Raw genomic sequence first — 14,092 nt, forward strand, 5'->3', positions numbered from 1 at the left:
CATTCTGAAATAATAATGAGCAATATTATCAGTAATAAATTATTTAGTAAAGAATTTTTATCAGTTATATTAATTACCATAGTAGTATTAATTATAATTATTGATAATAATAATATAATTAATTATTTCATATAAATATATGAGTTATAATTTTTTATAATAATTATGTTATAAATAATTAATATTAAATATTTATTTTCAAAATAATTTGTATGAGAATATAAATTTAAAATGGTTATTTCTGAATTATTAATTACCATTATGAAAATTGTTATTAATTATAATTTCGAAATAATAATGAACAATATTATCAGTAATAAATTTTCAGTAAAGAATTATTATCAGTAATTAAGTATTAGTGGTAATTATTATAAGAAATTATTATCAGTGAGTAATTATTATTAATATTTAATAACTGGAATTAATTAATTAGAAGTCATTAATTATTATTACTTTAGTAGTTAGCGGTAATTAATTAGCATGTCGAATTAATAACTACCTATTTAATGAAACTGTTTTGATTTGAAATGAATTAAACCGGGTTGGCTAATGAATTCCTGAACCGGCCCGAATCTAATTTTTAAACAATTCGAATTTGGACTTATTTTGATCTAATGCAAAAAGTCATCGTTTGCCTCCTATACCCAACTTGAAATTCGTTCATTCATTAGAGCGACGCACATAGAGGACAAAGATGGAGGCCATCATTACCACCCATTTGAACAAAAAAACATGTAAAAAATATAAAATAACAAAAGAAAAAATAATATGTAAGATATATGAAAGTATTATTGTCGGCAGACTTTACAGTAGACCAGAAAAAAAAAAATTAAATAGATTGGCTTCAATTACTACTGGAGGAGAAAGCAGTAGATCGCCAGTGGTCACCGATGGTTTCTAAATAATATGAACATTTAAACAACAACGAACTATAAAACTGGAAAAAAAAAATTAAACATAGCAAACCAAAATAACGTCAAATTACTACTTAAATATTAATAAAATACCAAGCTTGATAATTAAACTAACCTGATATAATCAGTTTCTCTAAGATTGGGCTTGTATGAATTGCAGATACAATTCGGTTGTAGAGTTCTCTGAAGTTGAAGACTCTTTTGTATGTGAAGAAAGATTCAAACTTCAGTTATATGACATTTAAATAGAACCCAGATTTCCTATTCACTCTCTACCTGTCTTGAATTGCAGTCACACATCTCTCAATTCATAATAGAGATGTGTAGTTGCAATTCAGAGTAGGTAGAGAGTGGGTAAGAAAAGTGAGTAGGAAATCCCGTTTGATTTAGATGAGAAGAAACATGGATTCTTGGGAAATGATGGACTAACCGAATGAAGATTTCTTGAAGTTCTCTGTGTTGTAAAACTCTGTATAGAAAGTTTTTTTGGACGAATTTGTGTATTGTTCAGAGATGAAAAATCTCCAATGTTCTTTTTTTTTTCTAAGAAAATATTAAGAGTAGGAACTTCCCACTTTACATGACTCTACATTATGATGGACTCAACTCTGCATATTAGTGAAATCTGCTCTTGAAAGACCACTACTCAAATTGAACAAATGTCTGAATGAAAGGCCTTAAAACCTTCCTTTAATATATATATATATATTGAAAATACAGACTAGCGTGGAAGATAACGACACTAGACAATAGAACCACGTTTTCTATCTAAATCACTGAAATGTTGAAAGTTTTCTTTTCCATACAATTGATCCATCATCAACATGGCATTCAGATTGGGAAGTGGAAAGAATTGGGATTTACTGCTGACACGCACCTCACAGAACATTAATTACAACCACGCATTGAAGACATCTCAGACGAATGACATTCCCAATATACAGCTGCAAGTGCAATAAGGTTGGTGGCTAGGCTGGAAAGTGCAAATAAGGTTGGTGTTAGGAGCAAGCCTGGATTCAAGGTGAGAACCCAAAAGGATCTTTGCGTGTTAATTATCAGTCCGGATTTCCTTCTAATTTCCCTCTACTCCCCTCTCTACTAACCCATTAAAATTATTCCAGCTGTCACTAAGTCCTATCTAGTGTAACGATTGACTAATGCCTTAATTAATCCCTCTGTTAGATACTATTTTAAAGAAATATCTATTTTTATGCATTAATTAAATATTTTTAAAAATAAAAATATAATAATTTTGGGTGGTCTGTAACTCTTTTTCTGATGCATGAATTTGCTTTACTAGGTTTAGAGAATTAATTTGCATATAATTAAAAAGAGAATGGGAAATTTACATATAATTAAAATAGATATTTTATTTCTTTTATAAGCCTAGTAAAGCAAATTCATGCATGGAAAAAGAGTTATAGATAGGGGTGAGCAAAAAAACTGAAAAACCGAATTGACTGAAAAAACCGACCGAAACCGAATCAAAAAATTGGTTAATTGAACAAGTTGATTCGGTATTTTTAAAAAACCGAAGGTATCGGTTTGGTTTCAGTTAACCAATTTAAAAAATCGACGGTTAACCGAACCGACCGGTATACATGTTTAGTAAAGCAAATTCATGCATGGAAAAAGATTTACAAATAGGGGTGAACGAAAAAAACTGAAAAACCGAACTGACCAAAAAAACCGATCGAAACCGAACCAAAAAATCGGTTAACTGAACCGGTCGGTTCGGTGTTTTTAAAAAACCGAAGGTACCGGTTTGGTTTCGGTTAACCAATTTAAAAAACTGGCGGTTAAATGAATTGACCGATATACCTGTTTTTCTATATATTTATGTATATTATATATATTATATTATAAATTAATAAATACACATTATATATATAAATATATTTATAATATATTATATATTATTTACTATTTAAAATATAATATTATATATATATATTTATAATTTTTTATTATATATTTATATATATTTATAATAAATATTATAGTCAAAAAAACCGAAAAACTGATGATCCAAACCAGTCAACCGGTTAACCGACTGGTTTCGATCGATTCCGGTTACCAATTTTCCAGAAACCAGAACTACCGATTCGGTTCACAAAAAAGGCCCACAGTTCGATTACTCGAACAGTGAACACCCCAAAGTTATAAACCGTCCAAAATTATTATATTTTTATTTTTAGAAATATTTAATTAATGCATAAAAATAGATATTTCTATAAAATAGTATCCAACAGATGAATTAATTAAGGCATTAATCAATCGTTAAACTATATAGGACTTAGTGACAGCTGGAATAATTTTAATGGGTTAGTAGAGAGGGGAGTAGAGGGAAGTTAGGAAATCCGGACTGAGTTTTCTCATCCATAATTTATACAGATAAACTCGGAGATGGCAAAGAAGACTTTTAGATGCGCCCGCCTTTTATTTTCGGAGCATATTGTCAAAGATGGTTTTGGGTCTGCCTACAAAGCTCAGAAGTATATCAGATACGTGAAGATTTATGCATCCAAATTTTCTTTTATCCAATAAATGAGATACCAGCTAGCTACTTTGGTAGTATCTATGGGTTCACACTTCAGACCCTACATGAAATCCTAACTTCATTCTCAAACTCCACTTCCCAAAAAAAAACACTCCAGCCATGATAAAAAGTTGGTTTAAAAAATATATAAATACATGTTTGTGTTTTATTGGATGTTGTTCAGGGTCAGTTACCAGGAGGGCAAGAAATTGCTGTGAAGAGACTGTCAAGGGGTTCTGAACAAGGATTAGAAGAGTTCAAGAATGAAGTTACACTTATTGCCAAACTTCAACATAGGAATCTTGTCAGACTTCTCGGCTGTTGCATTCAAGGGGATGAGAGATGTTGTATGAATACATGTCAAACAAAAGCTTGGACAACTTTCTCTTTGGTATGTTTTATACCTTAAAGATGTACTATTTAACTTGGTATTACTATTTTCATGCATGAAAATATGTGATATACACCCTTAGGTTGTATTTGATAGAAAATAAGAGAGATTCTGTTTGGCATCATTTTTTTTCTCAAACCAAACACAACCTTGTGGATACTATTGAGCATTAGGTGATGTGATGGAGTTTATTTGGTGCTTCCATAAAGGCCATCAAAGCAGCAAAATAGATGGACGACTTCACTTTTGCTACAACATAGCTGTAGTGAAGGCTAAAACCGAGAATCATGACATTAGATATATTGTTGTACCCTCACTAAAACATTACTTCATCTAATTCAAGGTGGGGCCATAACATAGCAATACATCAAAGGTTTGATTTCATTGTTTTGGTATTTCCTAGCAAAAATGGTTTGACTGATGGATATATAACCAGCATTAACTTGACTACACGTCCTGAGGTCCATAGGTGGAATACTTGGAAGGATGAAAAAAATGTTCTAAGCCGGTGGTCTTTACGACTGCCGCTATTTTGAGAGATAAGGCGGCCACCACATAAACCGGATAGCATCTGACGCGGCAGTTTTTGCAAATTGGCATGACGGAGAGAGAGAAAGAGAGAGAAAGAGAGAGAGAGAGAGAGAGAGAGAGAGAGAGAAAACATTGGAAAGCCAGGCAGTGATAGGGAGATCTCCAAGAGAAGAAGGCATACCAAAGATTGAGAGGGGAATACCAACATTGTGTGACTCTGAAAATCTTGAGAAGAAGGCATACAAGCGATTTGGAGATCTCCAAGAAGGTAATAAACCTTCGATTATTTTAGGGATCGATAGTGGTTAATAGGGTTTTGCTCCCAATCAAACAGGGTGAAATAGGGTTTTGGATAGGAGGTCAAAGGTAAAAGGGGTTCTAAATAGGAGGCTGAAGGGTTACGGATGTAGATAATAGTTTTTTTTTATTTTTTTCATTCTTCTAAATGGAGATTAGAAAATATGTGCGAAAAGCCTTTGACATCCTATTTTTTCTTTTTTTTTTCTATCTTTTTCATTCTTTGTTTTTTCTTCCTTTTTCATAAGAAATTGATTATGGCATACTTTTGATTATTTCAGAATATGTTTCTCATTTGGACGATGGTGATGAAACCAAGCTTCGGATTTTAGGGAATACTACTGCTATTGGTGATGAAAGTAGCAATGGTACTTTTTTCAGGGCTGTTCTGTTGGCTCGTCGAGGAAAGGTAAGAATTTATCTTATAACTTTTGTTATTCCAATATGATGAAGCAAGGGAGTTTGTAGAGAGAGCTAGAAAGTGTGGCAACAAAGCTCGCTGCACTGGTGAGCAAATTGGTCCTCGCTATATTCACTTTCTTCAACATTTTGAAAATCCCTCCTAATTGCAATTTTCAGTCATTTAGTATATCAGATAGAAGCTTCCTTGAAATTTTTTTTTGGTCAATGCAAATCTATTTTCTATTTTACCATTCACCATCTCCAAGGCACCTTTATCTAATGGGTAAAAGTTGAGTTGAAAACGTGCACTACTCAACTATTATTATCACATCTCACCCAGTTGCAGGAAAGTATAGGAAAAACTTGTATTGAAACTCAAAACTGTTAATTTATATAGTGCATTACCGTATAGCTCCCTACATTAATAGTATGACTGAAGGTTTGCAGGAACAAGTTACATATGATTATACTAGACTTAATTTAATTCTTCTATTTAATGGAAGTGAAAAGTTGGTTACTCAACTACTTTCGTGTTTTTCTCCAAATTTCTTTTCTTTCTTTCTTTCTTTCTTTCTTTTTTTTTTTGCTTTGTTTTGTGTTTTATTTTGGCCAGTAATGTATGAGAGGGTTTATTGGCTCATTAAAAGGGTCAATGATGCAACTTTTAGGCATTTTCATAAATGAACATGGTATATTCTCATACAACGAAAAAATTATCTTGGGTGGATGGCTACCAATACAAAACATGCCGTCTAATGTTGGGGAATTTAAACTTTGAAGAAATGGTATATTTTCAAGTTTGAATGTTTAATTACAAGAAAGCATGCAATCTTTTCCATTGTTTAATCTGTCCTTTTACAGTCCCTTTTTTAGCATATTTGGATGCCTTCGTTTCTTTTCTCAAGTTCGCTAGTTTACTATGAAAAGATAAAGAAGAATACATGTGGCTGTTTGGTGCAACAAGTGCTTTTATAGCTCTCTGATCAGTGTAATCTTGGGGGTTATGAGGCTTCTTGTTTATAGTGTACAAAATATTTAAACAAAATAGTACTCAAGGATATAGCAATTGACCTAATTTCAACCCCATCCATTAAGGAGCTCACAACCTCCTAAATAATTTATTTACTAAACAAAGCAATAGGTCATTTAGTTCAGCAATTTAAGTTATCAAATGGCCTATTTTTTTGCTAAATTTCTTATGCTGTTTGTTTGAAGTAGTCTTTTTCTTATCTTTTTCTTTGGGTAGCTAGTAAAGTGCCTTGTTTTGAGAGCTGCTTTAATCCTACATCATCATCATCCTTGCCTTATACCAACTATATGGGATTGGCTACATGAATCCTGTTTTACCAATCTGTTAGATTTATCAATGTTTAAATCATTTCTTCTTACTTCTACCCATGTCCTTTTTGGTCTACCCCATCCTCTTCTAGTTCCTTCAATGTGTAACAAATCAATTCTTCTAACTGGTGTAGTTGGTGGTTATATTCATCAAACTAATCATTCAACCAAAATACCAAATCAAGTATCTTATTGTTGAAGCAGAGTAATTGTAGTTGTGATTAGTGCATCATTATGTTTATTTGTTTTCTATTTCTATTTTTCCTTTCTTGTAAGTCATGGTGTTCTTTGAGTACATGTTTGTTATTGTCAACTAATATATGTGTCTTTGTGACTACATGGTTGGCTTTGGGTTTTCCTAATAGTTTCTCCTTGTTGAATAAGGTTTCTCAGCTGCATCTTGCACCTTTTGCATCAGCATTCTGCTCATTCCTTCAATTCCTTCTCATACTTAAACTATACATGTTTGGCAAGCACTTTTAGCTGTTCAAAAACTTGTGCTCCCTCCTACAGAGGACACTGAATCTTGGTTAAACTTTTCTTCTCTTTGCTGAAAAAGCGGCTGAATAAGTCAGGCTTGATCAATTTTAGTTAAACTGGACATATCTACTTACACATAAAAATGTTGCATTCAAATGTTGGTTTTAGCTCCTATTTTTTGCTTGTGTTCTTGAATGAACCCCCTCATGTCATGTTGGCATACTTGAAACACCAGTGATCTCGGGAAGGATTCTAAGAGAAAGGAAGCTTTTGCAAGGTTGCAGGTATGTAATGCATTTCTTCTCTTCTAAGGCATCTAAAATTCCACTTTCTGCTTTTTTTTTTCTGATTTTTCATTGACAAAGTACATTTGGTGCATCATCACAATCTGCTTGTCACAAGACCTTGCTGTAGAACTTTCTAATGCAAAATACATTCCAACAGCAATTGCAAATGGGGTGATTAGTGCTTCAAGTCCAAGTGTTCCTCAGCTTGCACCTGTCTATCTAAAACTTGGAACTTGGCAATGGGCACTTTCTCTTGGATTAGATGATGATTCTATACCAGGTAATCAACACTTTGGTCCCCACTAGTCTTGATTCCTTTTTCCCTCTGCATTCTTTTCTTTCTAATTCTAGGATTTCTTGATGTTCAGAAATCCTTATGGCATTTACTCATTGTGCAAAAGATTGGGCGAAGGCATGACACACATGGGCACTATTCAATACAGCAGTGATGTCGCACTATACTTTAAGAGGATTCCCTACTATTGCAGGGTAATATGTTGTAGCAGCTGCTATTGGATAATTTCATTCTATAGCATATGCTACCACTGCTAAAGGAGTGGATGACAACCTACAAGTATCCGTTTTTCCTGGTTTAGGAGCTATGTTTGTAACTTGGCTTAGGTTGAGGCTTTCCAGTTTATCTTAATTGGAGCCGAGGATGCTAGCAATTGAATTGTCACACATGTGACTTACACATTTTGCTTATGAGTTACTTGCTCCCTAAAAGCACTTCAAAACTGCTACAAATACAGTATGTAGAGCAGGTTACATAACCAATCAAGACTGAATGCACGAGTGTGTTGTACGAGTTTCTTGTAAGGATGGCGGGCATGTTCACTCTTGATTGGGTTACATAGCCTATTTGTACATGTCTTGTTTGTAGTATTGTATTCTGCATGGCTCATGATTATGCTTTATTTATGGGCTATAGTTCGTGGAATTAAACAACCTTCTATTGTTAAGGGTTTTGATGTGATGACAATAATTGGCTCAACTCAACTTTAATCCTAACTGTTTGATCTAATGTATAATTCTTCTATGAATTGTCTTGATTAAGAGAACACACACTCAGGGTCCGTTTGGTTCGTAGTCGGAATCGGAATCAGGATTCTTTGAAATCGGAATCGGAATGGTCCATTCCTGGAATCTGTTTGGTTCAGTCAGGAATCGGAATTGGATTCTGATTCTTACTGTTTGGTTCAACTAAAAGCTGGAATCGGAATCAGCCAAAGTTTTTAATTCTGCTCCTGTTAAAAGAACCTCAAAAACGTCCTCAGAAACTGTTTTCCACAGTTTGGAGACACTGCTGAAGCTAATGTATTCATGTCTTTTGTAATCAGAATTGATCAAGGAGGTCTGTCCAAGGAGCTTTCCTGTAAAAAATAATTTATGCAATCATATTCTACTTGTCCAATGCTGGACTAACTTGCCTGGGCCTACTAGTATGGATTTTTTTATGTAAAGGTGTTATCTATTTTTCTCTCATATTTAAAAGCTTTCATCCTTATTTTCTGTTTGCAATTTTATATGAATTGATCAAAGACAAGAATGCCAATCTTCAAAAGGATGTAAACTGGTAAAGAGCCACCTAACATATATCTTGTTTCCATAAATATGTTGTGAAGAACAAAAAGTATGTTGTTGAATTTTGAAGAATGATACCCTAGACAACTCTGCTAATTGTGTCCTTAATCTTGAAGGTGAATAAGCTTGGCATTGGGTCTACAATTGAATGGCCAAACTGAGAGGCAAGAGTGCAATCCTGTAACAATAACAAAATCCACAATTTGATCTTATCAATTTGCAGCACTAAAACGGTAAAACCAAGTTCTGAAATTATCAGAAGTCATGTACAAAAATTACAAAGAGCACTTTCAGCCTTATCAATAACAAAGATACATTTTTGTAAGCAAAAAAAAGAAAAAAAAATACAAAGATACATGATATTTGCATAGCAAATTTTTTATAACTGATACTTAACAAAAGGCCACTCCAAATTAGTAGTTCTACAAATCCTTGAATGAAAAGAAAAAACATTGATAATTGTGATGTTTTTATTGTTCACAAGTTTTATTGGATGATCTTTTCTTTTCCAATTCATAGAATGGTAATGCAACTTAATAAAGCCTTATCCCAACCATAAAGACTTGTCTTCCCAAATCCCGTTTTGCCATTCCATTTTTTAAATGGCCATATCAACTATTAGATTATGAACCTTAGATCAGCCCATGTATTTTTATTTTCTTGCCTATTCTTCTAATCCTTTCATCTTGGGCACCTACTATTCAGCCACATCACACATCCACCACATCGCCAATCAAAACATAGAAGATACAATATAAAAAAATGCCAATGCTAATAGCAATGCTTTATGCATTACCTTTGATTTATGCACTCTTCAACATGGACAGCTTGACCTAGAAAAATACACATAAATGAGTGAAACTTTGAGCCTGATGCACTACAGATAGATAGATAGATAAAGAAACCTGTACTCCATTTCCCATAAGCCCTGAACAAAGAAATAAATCCATATTTTAGGCAAAATCTTGAATAGGGGTGAGAAAAGAGAAAAGAAAAGGAATCACTTCCACCATTAAAGCACCTATCTATTACTAAAAGCATAGTAACAGATAGAAAAGCAAGGCATGTTCTGCTGCAGTTTCTAAAGGCCGCGAAACAAAACCAAAACCCCAAAAAGCTGAAGCTTGAAGATGATTGCCAAGTTTTCCTCCCTCAAAGGAATCCCCGTGAACCCCTCTCACAAAAGAAATTGCATACTTGCCAGAAACCAATGGGTCTTCACTTGGCGTCTCTTGCCCTCTCTCCTATCTGGGGTCCCTGAATATATTGATTTTCGGAGACCAAAACGACATTCCTTTGGCTTGCCTGACATTGTGTACAGCTCGAGCTTCGGTACCAATAGCCTTCAAAGTAAAAGTAAATTGAAGAATCAAACAATGCGTGGGGGATACAGATTCAAATGATTTTGCCCTTTTCTCATGAACAAAGTTGTTAGAGTGAATACTCGCTTACCTGTCCAATGCGATACCAGAGATGTTCATCAAATGATGCGGTAGTGAGGATGACCTGAGGAAAGCTCGTAGCACGTTGAATCGGATGCCAGGTCCGACATCGGAGACGCCGTGCAACGATTCCGACCACCATTGAGTAGAGATGTTTTGCAGAAGGGGAGGGAGCTGGTTGAGGGGTTTACAGAAGGGGAGAGATAAAAGGAGAGAGATCCATCATGACCTGGCCGGAGTAATACGGGTCGGATCTTCAGAGTCCAATCGCCGAACTGTAGAAGGTTTGAAGGAGGGAGTGTCGAGAGAAAGGAGAAAGAGGGAATCGAGGGTTTGAGGGTTTTTTCCATCATTTTCCTTTTTATTAATTTAACCAACTGGAATGGGAATCCGATTTCTGGGGGGTGGGTCGGGAACGACCATTCCCTCAATTGGGAGATTGCCATTCCGCTTAGAATGGGAATCGGATTCCGATTCTGCCCAACCAAACATCTGAAACCAAACAGGCCCTTAGTTGTTTTCTTATCTTTTAGAACATTTTCTATAGATCTTCCTTTTATCAATTTGTTGCCCTTCAACTTATTTATTGGTTCTAGTCTACTGGTGGTTGTAACAGATTTAGTTAATTCCATTCACTACTACATTGTAATAGTAAAATGTTGGGCTGTATTCATAGTGGGGTTAGGAGACTCTAATAGGGCTGAATTATTAACAGCTATACAAGGTATTTAGATCTCAAATCAACTAGGTGTGGAGAATCTACTAATTAAAGGAGAGAGACTCTATAGTCGTTGTGGGGTGGTTGGCAGATCCAGACTCAGTTGTACGGTGCTACATGGATTTCTTAAAGAAAGTATTAAAGGTTGCAAGATAAAAAGTTAATCCTTCTTTAAGCAGAGATCTAAGGCACAGAGGTCCCTCTTGCAAATATTCCTCACAATGATCCTTATAGTTGCTAGAAGTTCAGCTCCCAATAAGTTACCAATTTCAATTGAGACTAAATAGCTCATTAAGATGTAAACATCATTGCCCCTTATGGCTCCCCCTATGATTGATTGACCCAGGCTTCCTAAGAGAAATACCGCCTTGTACTTGGCTAGGGTTGGATGGTAATAGGAAGCAACTTCTTCAAAATTCCATATCAAAGTTTCGAGAATTTTATATAATATATTTGATCCTACTAACATAATTTCTCTTTGCAAGGTTTGCATCTAGACAACATTCTTGTTTTTTCTCCTTGCCATATTCAATAACAGCACTGTGACCATTAGATTTGGAAGGATTGCATGGGAACTTTTTGGCGTGTTAATGTAGAGTTGTTCTTTTCATCTAGGAAGCCATCAAGGTATCTGTTTGATTTGCATTGAAAGAAATTATGAATTTAGCACATCTATTGAATGAAAATTGTTGCTAAGGTGAGTGAATTCAAGGTACCCAAAGGAATAAAAGTGCCATTATTGATGGCTTTAAAGTCCTTGTACTATGAGGGAAACGCATGAGTGGGCTCATTTTAATATTTTGTGCAGGTAAATATCTATTTTTATACTTTTTTTCTCTTAATATCTTATTTATTTTACATTTTCTAACAATTTATATGTTATGATTTTTAGGTTTGACCATTATGTTAAGTGGATTTTAATAGGAAGATATGCTATATTATTTGACAAATTAAATTTTTTTATAGTCCTTGTATTTTTATATCAAATGAATATTGTATTTGAACAATTCATTTGGAAATAATAATAATTAGTTTTTTAATTTAATACATTAATTTTGTTTTAAATTACATTTTTATTGAAGTTATTTTTATGTATCAATTGTCATGAGATTTTCACTAAGCAGGTATTAAAGTGATGAATCGGTAAAAGTGCTAGTGCAAAAACAATTGTCGGTATAAACCTAATATAAAAATTAAAAAAAAGAAAATCTAAGCCGAGGTCACCCAATCGTTGGCTTAGCCATGAAAAATATCTAACGTGGTGGTCATCTACACTAAATGGAATATTTCACTTCATGAAATAGAATCTACACGAGCCTAAAAGAGAAAGTTGTGCGGGTCTCGAGCATGCGACAGGGTCTGAGTGTATGAATGTATGGTCGCTTTTAACCATTGAAATAGTTGCTTTTCACGCTTTTAACAATCGGATCTGAAGTCGGATTGGGAAGGTTCGAGACGGGGCTCTACGCTCGGCAGTACTCGATAGGCCTAAGCTCTAGCCTCAAGTAGCCCCACCGTCAATGGAGCATTTCACCTGTCCCTCCACCAACTCCTCATGCTCTCTTCTTGTCAAATCACATCTCTCTCACTTTCTCTTGTCTCTCTTTCTCCCGTGGCGTTTCACACCGATCTCACTCTCTCTTTTCTCTAGCCTCTTTCTTTCTCTTGGGGCGTTTTACATCAATCACACTCTTGGTGTTCTTGGGCTTATTTTATAGTTTGGTTTGGGTATAATGCCTTATCAGACAGTGTATGCTCATAATTCCGATAAGCATGACGTACATTATGATATTTATTGTAAATGAATAAAATATATATTTGATTTATGTTATTATAGTGTGTTTCTATATAATAACCTTAAACTGGATACATATGAGACTCGTGTTAATTTAGAATCTTCACAGTCATTGGATAGATCTAAGAAGATTTATCTTGCTAAGGCTGACACTAATATACAACCAAGTTGGTTGGGGTGGCTTGTCTCAACTGTCAGGGTGAGACCTGAGATACATGCAGTGTGGGTTTTCTTGAAACCCTAAACCGGACCAAAATTTTAGTATTGCCCTAGACCTTGGAGATCGATGGGCAAAGCTGGAATGTTACACCTGACCCCTAGACTCGATTATGATATTGCACTAGGTGTCGGATAGGGTTGTTTTTGATATGCCAATCAATGAGATCCTTAGAGGGAGTCAAAACCTGGGTATGTTCGGATAATCCGAGAATTCATCTGAGTGGGTGATCATAGTGACAGGATCAACCCCTTTGTCGGACAAAGTGAATGAACGGGGATGCACTCTCTCTGATGGAAACCTAAACTGCCAGTAGTTGATTTCAACTGTTAAAATGTGTTTTTTGCAAAATATATTTATATAGAGATATACATATATGTATTATGGTTTCAAAATGTTTACAAAAGGTTTTAATTCCCGGGATCCATGTGAGTAGAGAGTGCAACACTGCACCTTGCAGCCGAAGGAGAGGTCATCTCTTCTCAGGCAATGTTTGATCATTATGGGCTGAGGGGTTAACTGTAAGACCATTGAGGGTTATACCTGATAGGCTAATCTTGCATCTGCCCACAGTCCTTGTGCCTTCATAAGATGGTTGGACCCAAGGACCATTTAGTGTAAATGTTGGGCCCATTAAGAGCCCATAGTGATGTACTCAGGAGTTTATTGTATTCAGCAGTGAATTCGGCCAGACCTTGTAACAGAGGCTAGATTGAACCCATGTGGCTGATGTGTAGATCAATGATAGGGTCCCACACCATACAAAGAGAGTCAAGCTAGCCAACATTAAATAGGAAGTGGGCCTGAAAGTTTAATGGGCCTAAGAGCCCATTTCGAAATGGGTTAGTTAGATTAATTAAATAGGGGAAGATCTGGGATTTGGATCAATAGATAAGGATAAAAGGGTTACTCTTATCCACTTAAAGAGTTCAAATCCAAATAAAAATTTGGATCAAGGAACTCTTAATATGATTAGGAAGGCCGATCTTTATTTGTAGATAAGATAAGGGATTATCCTTATCACTTAAAGAGTCTAGATCCAAATAAAGATTTGGATCATGAAACTCCTAATAAGATTAGGAATTTGTCTCTTTAAGGCTATAAATAAGAGAACAGGGCGAACCTTGAAGACACACTCACTCAATACAGAGAGAAGA

The 14,092-nt window shown here is 34.9% G+C and overlaps 2 long non-coding RNA genes across 6 annotated transcripts; one reads left to right on the forward strand and one right to left on the reverse strand.

The window, feature by feature from the left end:
• Positions 1-4,270: 4,270 nt before the first annotated feature.
• Positions 4,271-8,218, forward strand: LOC104605737 (uncharacterized). Of its 5 annotated transcripts, none has more exons than XR_016068541.1 (5): positions 4,285-4,643; positions 4,954-5,081; positions 7,128-7,176; positions 7,295-7,459; positions 7,548-8,097. It is a non-coding gene; the product is annotated as an uncharacterized LOC104605737 (long non-coding RNA). The 5 variants fall into 5 exon arrangements; XR_736691.3 differs by having other exon boundaries at positions 4,286-4,643; positions 7,337-7,459; positions 7,548-8,218; XR_016068540.1 differs by having other exon boundaries at positions 4,271-4,643; positions 4,954-7,176.
• Positions 8,219-8,355: 137 nt separating this feature from the next.
• Positions 8,356-10,530, reverse strand: LOC148803456 (uncharacterized). Its single transcript, XR_016068542.1, has 3 exons — positions 10,216-10,530; positions 9,560-10,106; positions 8,356-8,941 (listed from the first exon to the last, which is right to left on the reverse strand). It is a non-coding gene; the product is annotated as an uncharacterized LOC148803456 (long non-coding RNA).
• Positions 10,531-14,092: the final 3,562 nt, after the last annotated feature.

The sequence above is a fragment of the Nelumbo nucifera genome, chromosome 1 (assembly GCF_055504915.1).
Source record: "Nelumbo nucifera cultivar China Antique chromosome 1, China Antique-T2T, whole genome shotgun sequence".
NCBI lineage: Eukaryota > Viridiplantae > Streptophyta > Magnoliopsida > Proteales > Nelumbonaceae > Nelumbo > Nelumbo nucifera.